We start from the raw sequence: 16,434 nt of genomic DNA, 5'->3' as shown, positions 1-16,434 counted from the left end.
GAAGTTCAGAGAAGTATCCTGCCTCCCAGCCATACTGATTTTCCCCATACCACTCAGTTATCCTCACTACCCTGTACTCACTACATTGCTCTGACTCACCCTACTAAAATAAACCCTAACTTTCCAGCCACTTACCCTAGAGGTGTAGCTAGGTTGTACAGATCTAGCCGTAGAGGCACTGGGCAGACCCTGCGGGGTGGGGCCTGACTACCTCCTCTTACTGTCCAGGTGTTGCTGCAAGGGCAGGCTCTAACATCTCCTCATCATAACCTCCACAATTGCAATGTTAATCTACCTCTCTTTTAATTGTTGGAAGGTACTATTTTTAGAGTCTATTCTTTACTTGATCTCTTTTTAGCTACATGTCTCATGTATTCCCACTTTTACTTCACTGATATGTTCATTTATTATCTAGGGAGATATTTAAAGATTGGTTAGCAATTTTCCTGCAACTCATACAGCATGAATGACCCAGAATATCTTCAACAGAGAACCATTCTGTGTAGTAGGTGGGGAAATCTCTAGAACCCAGATAAGACTAAGAGACTTGTCTCTGAAATTATTTATTCCTGTTTCTCTGTCTTTATGTGAAAAGTCATAAACCTAGGTTTAGTTTCCTATCTGTAAATGGAGGACAATAATATCAGACTTACAGGGTTATTGATATTGTAACCCTTTGCAAGTGATTGTCCCCATAAATCACAAATAATTATAGTTTTAATTAAGTCTGACTAAATAATGAACATGATAGGCACACTTTTTGGTACACAAGGTTGGATACTACTGGGAAAAAGCCAACATGGTCTTAAGAATAGCTTCGATATCTTCTCAAATGCACTGGCCATTGAAGTGAATGTTGCACCACGAGGACGGAAGAACAATTCCATTAGTAGCAAAGATGTAGTGATACTGTAAAGACTGTGATCATTACTAATGAGACGTTTGCAGAGAACAAACATTATTCAACTGTTAGCAAATTAAATACCATAATGGCAGGACATCACCTGGTATTTGAAAGACAAACTAAGTGATAATTACAAGGAAACCAATTAGAAGATTACAAACCCAAAATGGATTAATGTCACATAAGTCACAATTTAAAACTGAGAATTTAGTTCAGAAGATAAGAATTTTAGAAATCTCCTAGCCAAAACTTCCTTGATGCCCTGAGTTGTGCTGTGATTTGCCTAAAGTCTTTTGAACAAAAACTTTGAATGAGTCTCTAGATAGTTCTATGTGATACTTAAACTCTTGTATTTTAAAAAATTTAGCCAAAATGATATTTAAGCTCTTGTATTCAAAAAAATTTAGCCAAAATGATTTAGCCAAAAATATTTTTTTGAACAATGAACTAATTGTTCAGTGCTTACTAAGAGCTGTGCATTATAGAGAGCATTTTATATATATCATCTCATTGTTTCCTCTTAATAACCCAGTGAGGTAGGGATGACTGTGTTTCCCATTTAGGAGGTGAGGAAACTGATACTCTGAGAGGTCAGCAAACTTGGCTAAAAACCATAGGACTGGTATGCAGCAGAATCAGCTTTTAACTCCAGGTCTGACTCTACAGTTGGTGCTCTTTGCATTATCTTTCCTTTTATTCTCAACCTTTGCAAAGATTAGTCATTAAAGATAGCAGAGTAACTAACCACCTTGGTATTAGAAGAAAACTTAGGGTAGTCCTAGAGTGAAGCCTTTCTGATACACTATCCTTGAGTCCAAAATGCAACTCCTAGCAAAGGTCAATGGGCATGTTTCCCATCCTGATATGTATTCTGAGCTACTGGTTACCACTGAGCTTTACCAAGGCCTTTTGAAAATGCATTAAGGCTCTAGAACAAAGACAGAGCCCTCTTGAAACACATGACTATCCATCATGTCTCTATAAATGTTAGAAGGGGAATTCAGGACAAAAGACAACTGTGGTGCAGTAAAATGTGTCCCAGGATTAAGTCAGAAGGTCTGAATACCTACAGGACACTTCATACCTCTATGACCCTGGGGCTAGACTCTTATGAGACAAGGCTTTGAAAGGATAAAAATGAAACCATATGGATAGCTTTTGTAAAGTTAAATCATGAACAAATGTTTATGGAATACATCATTCTATTTAAAAATAATATGGTACAGAGGAACCTACTATATGCCAACTTCAAAACACAGTTCCTGCCTTCAAGGATTTGATGTTAGGTGGTAAAGGTGAAGGTAAAGATGTGAGGTGACAAGATATAGAAAACAAGTTGGATATCTGGTTTTCTTTTTCCAATATTTCCAGGTTATAAGTAATCTCATTGTTATATTTGTACTAAAGTATTTCATTTTTCTTTTGAAATGTTTTCTTAGGATAAACTATTAATTTTAAATTATATCTATTTCATTTGTTTATGTTATCAGTTAAGCCATCTATTGATATTACAATGAATCATCCCAGAACTAAGTGGCTTAAAACAACAACAATCACTTTTTCATTAGTCTCCACAGTCCTAAGGGTTGATTGGACTTGGTCAGGCAGTTCTTTCTCTGGGTCTCTTAGGTGGTTGCAGTCAGCCAACAACAGGTACTGAATCGTTTCAAAGGCTTCTTCAATCACAAGTCTGGTGAGTCCACAGTTGATGCTGCCTATGGAGACTTCAGTTAGGGTGCTTACCCAGAGCCACCTGTACACAGCCTCGCCACGTGTCTTTCCCATGTGAACTCCCTGCTTCCTCAGGGCACGGCGTCTGGACTCCAAGAGCAAGCACCCCAGAAAACACATGCAAAAGCCGTATGGCTTTTTATGTCCTAGCATCAGAAGTCACATAGCACCACTTTAGTCACAGACTTCGGAGTCAAGGGAAGTGAACATCATCCCTTCCTCTCAGTAGAAGGAGCACAAATGTCATAGTGAAAGAAGAACATGACAATGAGAGATCACATTGCAGCCATATTAGAAAATGCAATCTACAGGGCATAATAAGAATGCAAAGGTCCACTAAATCATGATGAAACTTTGTAGATACATATGCATATGAGCAAAAGGAATTAATGCAATAGAAAGTCATAACAGAACTACTGTATTGGGGTAAAAGAACCATGTCATTCTCCCAAATGTATAATTCTGCTACATTGCTTTGTTTTGTTTTTTCCCAAAATACTCACTATGATTCCAGATCATCTGTGTTCTCCAGGGTGGCTGGGCTGAAGAACTCAGGTGCACAAGAGGGGGACATAAGCTCTTGTGGTGCTTTAGGGCCTTCCTGGAACATTAAAAGTTTGAGTCTTTGTTCTTTAGGTGAGAGGAGGCCAAGGACATCCACTGAAAATGTAAGTCGGCATTAGGAAGTGTTAAAGAAGGTGCACCTAAAACTGGGTGGAGAATGGGGGGGTCCTTATGGGCAAAGACAGCAACTCATGGTGACAGACCAGTCACAGAGGTGTGAGGGCCTAAAGAAGGGTGGAGGCAAGAAGAAAGGAAAAGAAACAGAAGTCCAACATCCCACAGAAAGAAGGAATGGGATTTAGAGACTGAAGTTTGTACATGGAGATGGAGAAAGGGTAGCCAAGGACAACTCTGAGTTTGCTGGCCTGGGTAACTAACACTCTGGGAATCACTCACCCACCTAAATGGGAAGGTCCAGTAGGGGCAAAGAGCAAGTTTCAGAGAAAAGATGGAAAATTCCCTCCCTCCCTCCCTCCCTCCCTCCCTCCCTTCTTCCCTTCCTTCCTTCCTCCTCACAGTTCTTTACTAATGAGTTTTGAAGAAACAGGTTTAGAGATGTGATTGTCAATACATGTTAATCTTGTTAAGGGTATAAATTCCTCATTTTCAAACATTATGCCCTCACCACCTCATGCCTTCCTCTCTTAACATTTTCTTGCATATTTTTCATTAAATAATTTCTATTTGTATTTCATGTGTCAGCTTAAAAATCCCTTCATTGGGGGAGCCTTGTCCTGCTCCAAGGCTGAATTAGATTCTCCTTTTCCACACACACAGCCTGCTGCAGGGATCCTTCACGGCACTTAGGGCACTTGTCATTATTCAAACATCTGTAAGAGGATATTTTGCCCCTGCTCCTCACTACAACACGAGCTCCCTGGGAGGCCCACACCCAGCGTGTCTCCCTTGGTACCTCTAGTGGCCCCCACTTCTCCTAGCACAATAGTTGTTGCCTATTGTGCTAGGCAAAGAGTTGTTGCCTGAGGGACTGACCAGCTCTGCCTGCTAAGTTCCTTGGGTGAACTATTACCAATTTTACTACCTCAAGGGGAGGGATGTCAAAGGAAAAGAGGTCAAGTGGTGAGGACTGTAGTGAATTACATACAGCATGAGCCCACTGAAAGCATTCAAATCCCCATTAAAGGAAAAGAGCAACAAAACAAAAAATGATGCTGTGTGCTGAGTAAAACGTATCTTCAATTGCCTCCAGCTCACAGGCAGTCACCCAACTCAGATACAACTTGTGTTCCCTGACATAGAATTGTTCCCTGTATTGGGAAAAAGTCAATCACTACACATTCACAACAATGGGTGATCTTCCAGAGGGCACTCAGCCTTAATCCAGTGACTTTCATTATCACTGTTCTAATATGAATTTTGAACATCAGTTTAAAGCCTATTCCCACATGTCATCCATCACCCTCTTCCATTCATTGAATATAGGACCTATAGAGAAATGTAGGCATCACCCATTTCAATCCAGTCATTTTACAAATGAAGAAACTAGCACAAATGACTTACTTGACAGGTCACACAACTGGTTGTTAGGAATATGGAGATTTAGGATAAGAACCCAAACTCATCTAAGTGTGTCCAGTATTTTCTCATCTCACCACAACATCTGGAATTAAGTTCAAGGTGACTTTTGGAACTGAAACACTATGAAAATATTAGATACAGAAATGATTTCCATCATGAATCTATTTTGTCATAAAACATAAATATGCTTATGAATAAACATTCTCACACATTGCTTTTCTTTAATTCTGGGCAGGACCCAGACTGGGATCTGAAATTGATCTTTTGCTAATAAGGGACAACTAAAAGGCAAAGATTTAATGATAGAAATTGTTTATAGTTGGCCATAAATAATGCAGTAATGGAATATTTATTGATCTCAAGTTCAGTAGCTCAAATGAGTGATGGACTAGGAAATGTGTGCCCCTATCTGAAGCCTTACACACAAGCACCATCAACTGCATTAACAGATGTGCTAAAGCACAGAGCCAAACACTGACTGAGCTATCTGGACATTCCAGGCTGACTCATTTGCAAGACGGTTCTTTTCTTAGATTCCCAGGGTACAAAAGACATAATATTAGTTTTTTCTTTTATGTTGGAAAAAAAAATGATGTGACCTTGTTTCCTGTTAGTGCTGCCAAGCTGAAGAACAGAGAGGTTGCAAAATGGCCTCCAATTTAAGTTCATTTCATGGCCCATCTGTCTCACCAAGTACCAGGACTCTTCTGAAGACCCTCAGCCTCCCTGTGCCGCTGCTCTGTTTGCTTTTTGATTTCCTCAGAGCTCTAGAAAACACCCAAACCTACGGCCTTGATGCCATCAGCCCTTCCCCATGCCTCCCCGCCTCCCGCTTGCACAAGTGCCAAACAGAAACCACCTTGCTGTCTCTGTTTAATCACAGAATGACAATATTTCAACATAACAGAGGGGCTGTTTGTGCTTTATCTTTTACTGCATTTTTTTATGGGGAGCAATATATTTTCTTCATTTCCTCCCCTGATACTGTAACAATCTTTCCTAAATTAAATATGTAACAAATTTCTCATACGACTTTATGCCCAGGCTGTTTTTAAACCACCATGAACTATCTTCACGCTGTTTGACAGTTATTCCTCATCGCGATATTACCTTAGAGACTGCCTGGTGTAAACGGAGGTTTTCAGTGTGCAGGGAGGGAGGGGGAGCACTGAGGGGGTGTGGGGGTGGTTGGAGCCCCGCCTGTAGGCAGGGGTGACAGCCAGGGGACCAGAAAGGGACATGCTTGAGAAGCAGAGTCATCCTATTCCCCTCTGAATCTCTAGGACCTAACTGTTCCCAGGCACAGCAAGGTTCTGTGGATTTATTTGTTGGAAAGGAAAGGGGAAGAGAGAGGAAAGAATGTAGGAGAAAGGGTGGAAGAGATCAGTGGAAGGGCAGAGGGGGAAGAGGCTGAAGTCTGCAGCAAAGTCCGGTGGAGAAAAAAGGAAAGCACCATATCAGCGAGAGATTTGGGGAAAACTTCCATTCATTTGATCCCAAACAAGGTGTGCAGAATGCTAGCAAAGTGCTTCCCCAAGGATTGCAGTTAGTGAAGAGAATGACAGCCTGCAGAGCAGCCCCCAAGGACCAAGGCCATGCTCTGCATTGTGCATATGCAGCTATGGCCCAAAGAGCATTGAGACAGGCAGGAAGGGAGCTTCAAGCAGAACCATTCAGGGCTGAGCTGAGCCACATTGTCAAAGGGGGTGATCACTGGATTTTGTAAACTTGTACCATAGTAAGACTGGACCAACAGCCATGATACCCAGCAGGAAATTACATGGGCCAAGAAAGAAAGAAATACACTTAATTTTTCTAGTAGTTGTAATTATCTGGATTTATTGATCACATCACTGGGCGTGTTTCCTCAAAACAAGGCAACAGACTGGGATTAGATGCTGCCTAGAGCTACAGCTGCTGTGTATCAGCTTCAGTTTGCAGCCATTCTCTTTGCCATAGTTTTCATGGTGTTGAGCAAGAACTGGGAAGACTTGTAAGTGCCTGATTCATAATTTTTGCAGATATGTGAACCTCACATAATGTACCATTAAAAAAGCAAAAATGCCCTGGACACTTGAGCTGTAGTTAAGTCTTTTAGGTAACAAAATTGTATAGGATAGTGCTATTTTGGCACTTCTTAATTTTGATGTTAATCCAGACATGAAGATGGATGCACATCAGTCATAGAAGAGGGAAGGAATGTGTTGATCTATTTTTAGAATAATCTAATTGAACCAGTATTTTTTGGCAATTAGGTATATGGCTGCTCACAGGGTTCTATTCCCAAAAGGCTCTGATATTATGATTATAAATTGTGATGGTCTATTTATAATATAATGGACTGTCACCTGTAATGTTTTCTCAGCTATCTTAAGGGTCTAGGAAGCAGCTTGGGACAGAGAAAATACCTTACTGGAAGTCAAAAGAGCTGGTTCTACTTCAGGCTTCCCCACTAACTGTGAGCGTGATTTTGGACAAATCCCATCCACTGGGCAGACCTCAGTTTCCTTATCTGTGAAATGAAAAAGCTGGACTTGATGATCTTCAAGAACTCTTTTAACTTCAGTATCCTTGGATCCAGTTACAAAATAAGGAGCAAGATTAAAGCCCACAGCCAAAAATTCCAGGTGGCTGTGAAAGGGGACCACCTATTCCTCTGTCTCAGAATTCATGGCATTGACCAGTATTATAAGAGCCATCCCAGTTACAATAGTTAGGTGACACAGGAGCTCAGGAAGACAGCCTTTGATACCAGAAAACAGAGTAGAATGCAAGCAAACTGAAGTCCAACAACACTCTAACCTCCATCCATTCTGTTCCACTTCAACCGGTAACACCCACTGGGCTGATGGAACAGAGGGTAAAGACGACACGGGAAACACAGAGCAAAAGGCAGAACACAGCCAAGGCCCATTTTTGTTTGTTTGTTAACTTAAATTTTTTGGTTTTTTAAAAAATAATTTAGACTTACAGAGCATCTGCAGAAAGGATAAGAGAGTTCCCTTAGGCCCTTCCCCCAGTTTCCCCCAAAGTTAACATCATGCATGACAACAGTACAGCTATTGAAACTAACAAATTTAACATCAAAATTAACATCAGTACAATAATATTTACTAAACTACAAATTTTATTCATATTTCAGTTATTCTGCTAATGTTCTTTTCTGTTTCAAGATCCAGACCCAAAATCTTGATTATAAAGATTGTCTTTGCATGTAACAGAGCAGGTAGAGTTCTTAAGCCATGGGATCCCCTATAAATTAAGTACCATGACAGCCAAGAAAGATTTTGTCAATCTTATTTCTCTCTGCAATCCCAAATTTGGAAATAGTGCCTGAAACAGAGGCCCAGATATGTGTTGACTGAGTTAATAGATGACTGTAAGACCAGTTAGATCATCTTACCTTCATTTATACAGAACAAAAGCCAGGGTGACCAATTTCAAACAATTCTTCTAAATATTTCATTTTCCTTTAATTCCTGAATTCTCTGTTTACTCCATAATTTTTATATGCATAATTTTACTGGAATTGGATTTGAACTATGAAGACTTCTGGAACTACAGATGTTAATCCCACTATTAACTACCTCCTGGCCCAACCCACAAAGGTAGGTTAAATATGCTCATCTGTATTCCCTTAAACATATTTTATTACCATGCATATTATACTATCCTATAATTAACTATGCAGTCGAGAAAGAACTTCTGCTGAAAGGTTTCTCTTTTATCTGATTACACCAAGTACCTGACAGATGTTAGGTACTTAATAAACACTTACTGAATAAATGCATAGTAACTTTTCTTTGTATGCCAACATTACTAAACAACAGCATTAAACACAAAAATCTTTAAATTAGCATTGTTGATACTAATAATTAAAAAACTAAGAAAAACTGTTCAGTGGAATATATTGCCAAATTTCCCTTCTCTGCCTTCTGAGAAAACCAAATTTTGGACCCAGGTTGTCTAGCACACTCTTAAGAGAAAGTTTATTCTACAGCCAACTAACAGATCTCTGACCTTCCTTTTCCCCTCAAGGCGTATTTCTGATTTACAACAAGTATATTTCTGTTCTTTACATGTTTAGTAGATATGTCCACCAAACAAAGCAAGAGCTGGTTTATTTTGACTGAAGCCTCAAAGTGCTTAAAACTCTGCCACATACTCTATGCTACAATAAAAAACTGTCCTTGGGGTAATCAAAAAAGAGCAGACTATGAAAGTCATTCACTGCATACTTTCCATGGTTTATGACAGCTTCTTCAAACCATCATTCACTCTCACACACAGTGACTCCTGCAAACCCACATCCTTCTCTATGACAGGTACGAACACCCACTGGCTTGACTGACAGGGAGGCAGGGCCTCAGGGTGGAAATAAAGGTGCTTAAAGAGTTTTAGATCAGCCAGCTGGTGGATAGGACAGAGCTATGAGTTATCAAAGATAATTCACTCATACACACACATGTATTCACACTGTAAGCAAATCTGCCTGCCAACAAAACAAACCACATTAGAGTAGAAGAACAGAGCTAAGAAGGCCCTTGCAGAGGCTAAGACAGTGTCCTAGGGGGAGAAAGGGGCCCATGTAAGAAGACCGCACTACTCAAGTCCCAAGGAGCTAAATAGCACAGAATGTAAACCGTTGAACTGATGATCTTCCTAAAACCACTGCTTCAAAACCAGATGCCACAAATCAGCCCGTGTTGCTCCCTCACTTGAAACCTTTTAATGGATTCTGATTGTGCCCAGGAGCCAACTGGTGGGCCTGACTCACCAGGGCTGTGGTGCCCTGGGCCCTGCGGGCACTCCAGCCTCACTCCTCCTGCCCCAGCCTACAGTGCATAGGCTTGTCCTGATGGACTGTTTGCAGCTGTTCTGGGACACCCGAACATGTTGTCTCTGGCCCCTGCTCCCACACTGGGCCCTGCTGGACCCGGTCCTGTGCTCCCTTCTCACCCGACTCCATATGTTAGATTGCTTGGCTCAGGGTTAAAATAAGCCTGTTTTCTCCACAAAATAACAACTTGAGAACTACATTCACATCTATATGATTCATCGTTTTATTCCCAGGACCTTGTACACAGCCTGGTGCACTACATACTAATAGTAAATAAATACTCTTCTAAATCTTTCATAAAGAAAGTATTTATGACAATACTTTCTTTTCATTTAAAGAAGGAAATAAGCATGCCTGTTAGTTATCTGCAAATAATAACTAAATATCTCATTTATAACATTACCTCCCTAGGAAAATAACAGTATTAAAGTCTAAAACCAAGCCATGTGATATTTGATAAGGGTTGGTGTGCTCTAAGTAGAACATCAGTTATAATACTGTAAGTATTCCCAGGTACCATGGTATATCTGTGCCCTCTAATCAATTAAGTCACAAGAAAATTATATTTACCCGCTCTTTTCCCTGTAAGATGATACTCAGAAAGCCGTCTCAACATGCTGGGTCCTTAGATCTCTGATCCACTAGTTTTGGATTTGCAGCTCCATTACTGATACAGAAGAGTACTTTCTGTTCCTAGCCCCAGGGCCAGCACCCAGACACTGTGCCATTGGAGCCCATAAACCTTCTTGCTAACACCCAGAGCAAGCAGCCTGTGCCACCCAGTATATGCATTCGTTCTGCTATAAAGATCTCCTGTATAAAATGCTTTATAGCACAGTGGTGTTTCATACATACAAAAGAGTTAAGCTTTCATTCTTGTAATATTCCAGAGTTTTTCTGAGGGGGCCGTGTGACAATGAAGCCGTCTTCCCTACAAGTATTTACATCTCCTGTATTCTGCATGTGAGTAAGGATTGCATTTGGCTCTCTGCCGAAATAAGCCTTAATTGATTTTTTTCAGGTGTTTCCCTGCCATGGCAACCATAATCAAATGTCTCTTCACAAATAGCTTTGTCAGTTGCAATATAATATTCTCACTGAATATGGTCTCCAGTTCTCTTCCTGCCAAGCTGCGTAGAGCTTTCTCTTTCCTCACCTAACGTTTCCTTCAGGCTCCTAGGTTCCATGGAAATAATATATTTAAATAGCATGTGTGATTTTTTTAAATGAAAACCTTCTCTGAGTTCCATCAGTAATCACACACACACACGCACACACAAAAGATAAAAATAGATCATGCTTTCAAGGGTAATAATAGATATTTTAATATGGGCATGAGTTGTCAAATATCTATGATCCCTCTCAAATCACCTTTGGAGGTGCTGTTTCATTGTGTATTTTTCTCTTCCAAGAAAAATCATTATTCATCTTAAGAGAGAACATCCTGTCAAGTGTTGCAGTTCAACAAAATAAGGAAAATGTCCCTGCCAAAATGCAGCAAATGTGATTACACAAGGCCAAGGAGAAGCCCATAATTAGATCATTACCATGGAAACAACCTAATTACATGTGTAAGGCAGTGAGGGCTGAGTTGCAGATCTGAATATGTTAATACCATTGTCTATATTATAATATTTCTGCTACTTAGCCTTCTCCAAATATAATCATATAAGCTGTATAGATAAATTGCAACTCAATTTAAATGAATGAAAAAATATCACGCAATTATGTGAATGGAGTTCAAGGATATTTGCTCTCTTTATAAACACACACCTATATCCTTAAATGAGAAAAAAATGTTGGGTGTATTAATAATAAATATATATTAACATGGAAATAGCTGAATGGCCTTGGGTATGCATTCTGGAATTTCACACTGCACAAAAATTATTTATAAGGACAACAAAAGTTAGAGCAAAGTAATTAAATGTTTTAAACTGTGTTTCCTTTACTTATACTAGGGAATAATTTTACTTCATCCACTCTTAGTTATTCAGAGGCTAGTTGTCTTTCCAGATCTCATTTGATCCCTGAGGGCTAAAAAGTGTGCATCCTCAAGGGTAGAAGCTACATCCCGGGGGGTGGTAGGGAGGCAACCTACAACAATCTTACTTTACTTTTTTAAATTATCAAATCTAAGTACCTGTTCTTTACTGCCTTTCAACACTGTTTACAAATGTCCTTGTGTTTGAATTTCTTAAATACCTTCCATTTTCAGTCCTCATTTTTCCTGACTGGATCTTTGGTGATCAGTCACCTGGGACACTGGCTGTCACTGACACTACAGGCAGGCGCTCACCCTTCCCTACCGAAGTCATAAGCAGGGCTCTGGCGAAGTTGCTCTTGTCCCCCAATGCCACACCACTTGGAAAGTATTTTCCCCAGCAGCCCCAGACACATGCTAGGCTCTGCAGGGAACCAGTATTGCTTCCAGAGGTGAGGAGGGCAGGAAAGAAGATGGTGCTGATGCTCCTCACTCCCTACTCCCCACCACACACACACACACACACCCCTGGCTGCTGAGTGGGATTAGTGGCCAGTCTGTCAGCAGCTCAAGGATCCTGGCTCCAAGTAACAATATTTTTCTTTTCTTTGCCAGAGGGACTACAGGGTGTGGCCCATGAGCAGGCACCCAACTGGGGACAGAGAACAGAGTCCATCCGCACAAGCACAGGACCTGAAAGACAAAGGGAGCCTGGTGGAGGGCAAGGAGCTGGGCTTAAGTCAGCCTTCAGATGGGCACCTTCAGTGACTCACTCACCCACTGGGCCCTCAACTTCTTCGTCTTGGTAAGGCAACAGAACGGGGCTGGATGAGGCTGAGGTCTTCTACCAGCCCTCACATTCTGATTCTATGGCTGTAACCTAGGTGGAGCCAAGCCCTGCTTCCCACCTCGTGTCCCACATTCAGCTGGGCAGTCCCTCCATCCAGCCTATAGGACACACACACACACTGCTGCGATCCAGAAGAGGAGCATGAACTGGAGGCGAGATGACTATATTTGTGCTTAAGCAAATCACCCAACCTCTTTAAGCCTTCATTTTCTTTCTGCTGAATGTCGGCAGTGGGAATGGAATCTGGGGGTCTGTTGAGTGAAGGGCTATCTACAATCCCTTCCAGCTATTCACTCCATGAGGAAACTGATTTTCTTTATGTACTTCTTTCATCAGTTTCTCCCCATACTCAAAATCTCCTGTGACCCCTCATCTTCATAAATTCCAAACAAAGAGTCCACTGCCTTTCAGAACACCCTCTAGCCAGGTACGGTCACCCTGCCATCTTTTCTCCCTCTACACTCTTTTCCCCACACTCTCTCACCCCCAGGTCTGCCAGGTCTTCTCACAGAAATCCTCAATCCGTTTTCTCTTGACCTCAAGGCTACTTTCACACTCCTGAAACTGACACATGGTAGCCACTTGATAAATGTCTGTGGCTGGACTGTGGAGCCACGCTCTTCTCCACCACCCAAATGCCAACCCAGTTTCCAAGGAACAGATTAGGCCTCACCCCATCGGGGAGGCCCACCCTGCTCCCTATGAATTGCATAATCATGTTCTCCTCTAATCCACAGAATTTATGTTGTGACACATCATTTAGGAACTACAGTCATGACCTCTTAGTCACTGCTAAAAGTGTGTGGAAATTTTAGTTTACTCATTACAAGTAGATATTCTGAAGAATAACAGCAAGTTTTCTCTTTCTTCATAATTACCATACCACCTAACCCCACAATGAAGCCTGGATAGGTACTAAGAAAATATTAAATTGATAGGCTGGGAGGTGCTCCAAGAGCATTTCCTCTATCGGGGTGAATATCATCTCTACTATACAATCCCTATTGGACAAAATGCTCATCTTTCAGGCAGAAATACAAAATGCCAGCTCACTGTGGCCTTTTCTATATACCACTAGGCAGAGTTTTTTTTTTTTATTGTTGTGTATTACTGGCACTTGTCACTTCACTATAATTATTTGATTATACATCTGTCTCCCCAACTAAACAATGAATTCTTTTCCTTTAGGCAAAGAACCAAATTTTGCTTTTGTTGTAATTCCACGTCCATTACTATTCCCAAAATATAATAAGTGCCCAATAATGCTGAATGAATGTATAACATGAATGCACATACCCTTTAGGAAAAGAGTGAATTTTTGCTTTGTTTTCTTTGAAAACTGTAGAACCAATTTTTAGCAATTTGAGACAAAGGATTAATGTGAGGCTTGACACCCAGTTTGCATATTCATGCTTTAACTTGTAAACAGAGTATGGAATCAACAGGTTTCTAGTATCTATGCCAAATCTTCCCCTAATCACCTTCAATAGTTCTGAGTTGGCTATGTATTACACTGTATTCTGTGGCTTTTGAAATCCACATTTGAGAATCATTAAGTATTTAAAAACCACCATTAAGAAAATAGCATAGTTAATATATTAGAAAGTACAAAGAACACACTTGTGACAATATCCTCTCTTGGGGTAGTCCATAGATGCTAGGAGACTGACATTGTTTCTCTTAACACCACCTGTGTACCTGTCATTATGACCATCTACCTTGAACTTTGTTCATTATTGTATTACTTTTATTCTCTATTTGATTCATATTCTTTGAGAGCAGGGAGGATTTTAGATATCTCTTTGTTCTCTGTTGTGCCTAACACAATAATTTCTATCAGGCAAAGGCCAAATAAACAGTTAACGTATGAATCCATTAATGCCCATATTCAAAGTATCTGAAGAATATTTAAATGAGTTACATGGGAGAAATAACTCTTATCAGAGTATAAGAAATGATTGTCCTTTTCTTGAGCAACTAGTTTTGTTTTACATAATGATCTTAATGAATTATATTATTGTTGTCATCTTAAATTGTCCACTAGATACCTTAGAACCAACTTGGTGGACCACTTATAGCAAGTGAATGGGACTTCAATGATACCTTGTCTGATAGATCCAGAAGTATCCTTTTCTGGATACAAAAGTCTCTTTATTTTCCCTTTATCTAATTTTTCCTACTAATCTTAATGTAATATTATCTTGCTATATAATAAGCATCTTTTTAAGCTGTCTTAAATTATTTTCAGGACAAACAGGTATCATGAACATGAACAGTACATACATACAATAAATACAAATGAACAAATAATAAATATCAAATCTGAGATTTTCTTGTTTAAAATTAATTCTTGCTTAAATATCATTCCCAGATATGCTTGGTTAATTTCCTTACATTGTTATTACTAAATCACAATTGTAATCACCCTATAGATTATGCAGAATTTTGTTTCTGCTTGAGAAATGTCTTTTATTTTCCATGTGACCCTCTGGCCTCCTTCCCACACACTGCCAGCTTGGCTAGTGGCTTTATGGAGAAGAAAAGGAGGATGAACAGGTATATAATAATTGTCTTCAAGATTGTCTTTGTTATTCAAGAGCTGGGACACAATAACTAACACAGCACTTAGCATGGGCTAACATGGCACTAAGCACTTCACATCACCATGGAATCCTCAGAACAGCCCTGAGATATGGTGCTATCATTACCATCCCACATTAGTCAAGAGGAAACAGAGGCACTCAGAGGTTCAGTAACTTGCCCCAAACCACACCTGGAGAACATGACCGGACCAGGGTTGAAACCCAGGTCCGGCCCAGAGTTGTGTTCCTAATGACTTTGCTACACTGCCTCAACTATCTTGAGTCTTCCAAGTCCTTAAAAGGTCGATAAGGTAACACTGAATGTTAGTTTCCCGTGTTGCCTGGAAACCATTACAAATCATAAGGGTGAGATGACAAACAGAATGATCAGTTATGCTATGGCAAATAATGGACAACTGCCTCCTCAATACCTTCTCTCTTCCCCAAGATTACAGTTCCCAGACGTTGATCTTCTCAGCCAAACAAAACATTAATAGATAGTACTTTAACACAAACTCTGAGTTTTTAAGAAATCCAAATGCTGTTTAAGTGAGAGTGAGTAAAAGAGGAAAGCATTTCCTTTTACTTGGTAGCAAAATCATTCATTGCCTCCTACTATTAGAAGTCGTTTGTTGCTTCAGTCAATACGACCCAAGGCAGGCCTGGGCTTTGTGTGCCATCTCTGTGTTTGAGCTCTGAAATGAGGTTAATCGATTTATGATCAGGGTAACTCCTGGCTGACTGCTGGATGTTAGGATACACTAACACAGGGTTTGAGGAAACCACCTGTTACCCCTCAAGGCAGGATTTACATCTTGTTCACTTTTTGTGTCTCTCCAGCATCTAGTACATAATACACACTCAATAAATATATGGTGGCTGAGTGACTGGATTCCTAAATTATTCTTTGAGTATAGATTTTAAGTTTCTAATGGATAAGGACTCTGTTTAACACTTTACATAATGCTAGCATTGAATAATATAGAGATGATAGAGTGCATGAACTATTTACTGTTTTAGATGACTGGTAAAAAATGGTTTATATATTGTTTAAGTCATGCTAGAGGACACGAAAATAAAAGGTTTGTCAATAACAAACCTTTATTTTAAATGCCAGGAATCCTGTTTCAGAAGGAACAGACTTCTTCATTAACTTGTGATGTGGCTTTTTTCACTGCTTTAGCAACATAAAAGAGTATTAAACTTTCACATATTACACATTTTAAAACTTTAGTACCTTAAATATAAAGTGACTCTTCATAAATGAGTCTTAGAAAAATAAAAGGCATTATATATTTCTCTGGGACAAGAGTTAAACTATTTCTGCTATTTCGTTTAATTTTAAAGGGCCCATTATGATGCCATTCAGAGGTTTCACAATAATAAGTGTGAACAGGGTGGGTGAAGACAGTCCCAGCTAGCCTGGAACCAAGATCCAGA

General features: G+C 40.0%; 1 long non-coding RNA gene across 1 annotated transcript in view; it reads right to left on the bottom strand.

Annotated features, from left to right (window-relative positions):
• LOC130683340 (uncharacterized) overlaps positions 1–10,214 on the bottom strand; it is a 168,511-nt gene extending 158,297 nt beyond the window's left edge. The window contains exon 1 of the long non-coding RNA XR_008996993.1: positions 10,149–10,214. This is a non-coding gene — a long non-coding RNA (uncharacterized LOC130683340). The remainder of the gene's footprint in view (positions 1–10,148) is intronic.
• Positions 10,215–16,434: the final 6,220 nt, after the last annotated feature.

The sequence above is a fragment of the Manis pentadactyla genome, chromosome 1 (genome assembly GCF_030020395.1).
Source record: "Manis pentadactyla isolate mManPen7 chromosome 1, mManPen7.hap1, whole genome shotgun sequence".
NCBI classification, from domain to species: domain Eukaryota; kingdom Metazoa; phylum Chordata; class Mammalia; order Pholidota; family Manidae; genus Manis; species Manis pentadactyla.
The sequence above is the reverse complement of the archived record's forward strand: the minus strand, read 5'-3'. Positions and strand labels throughout refer to the sequence as shown.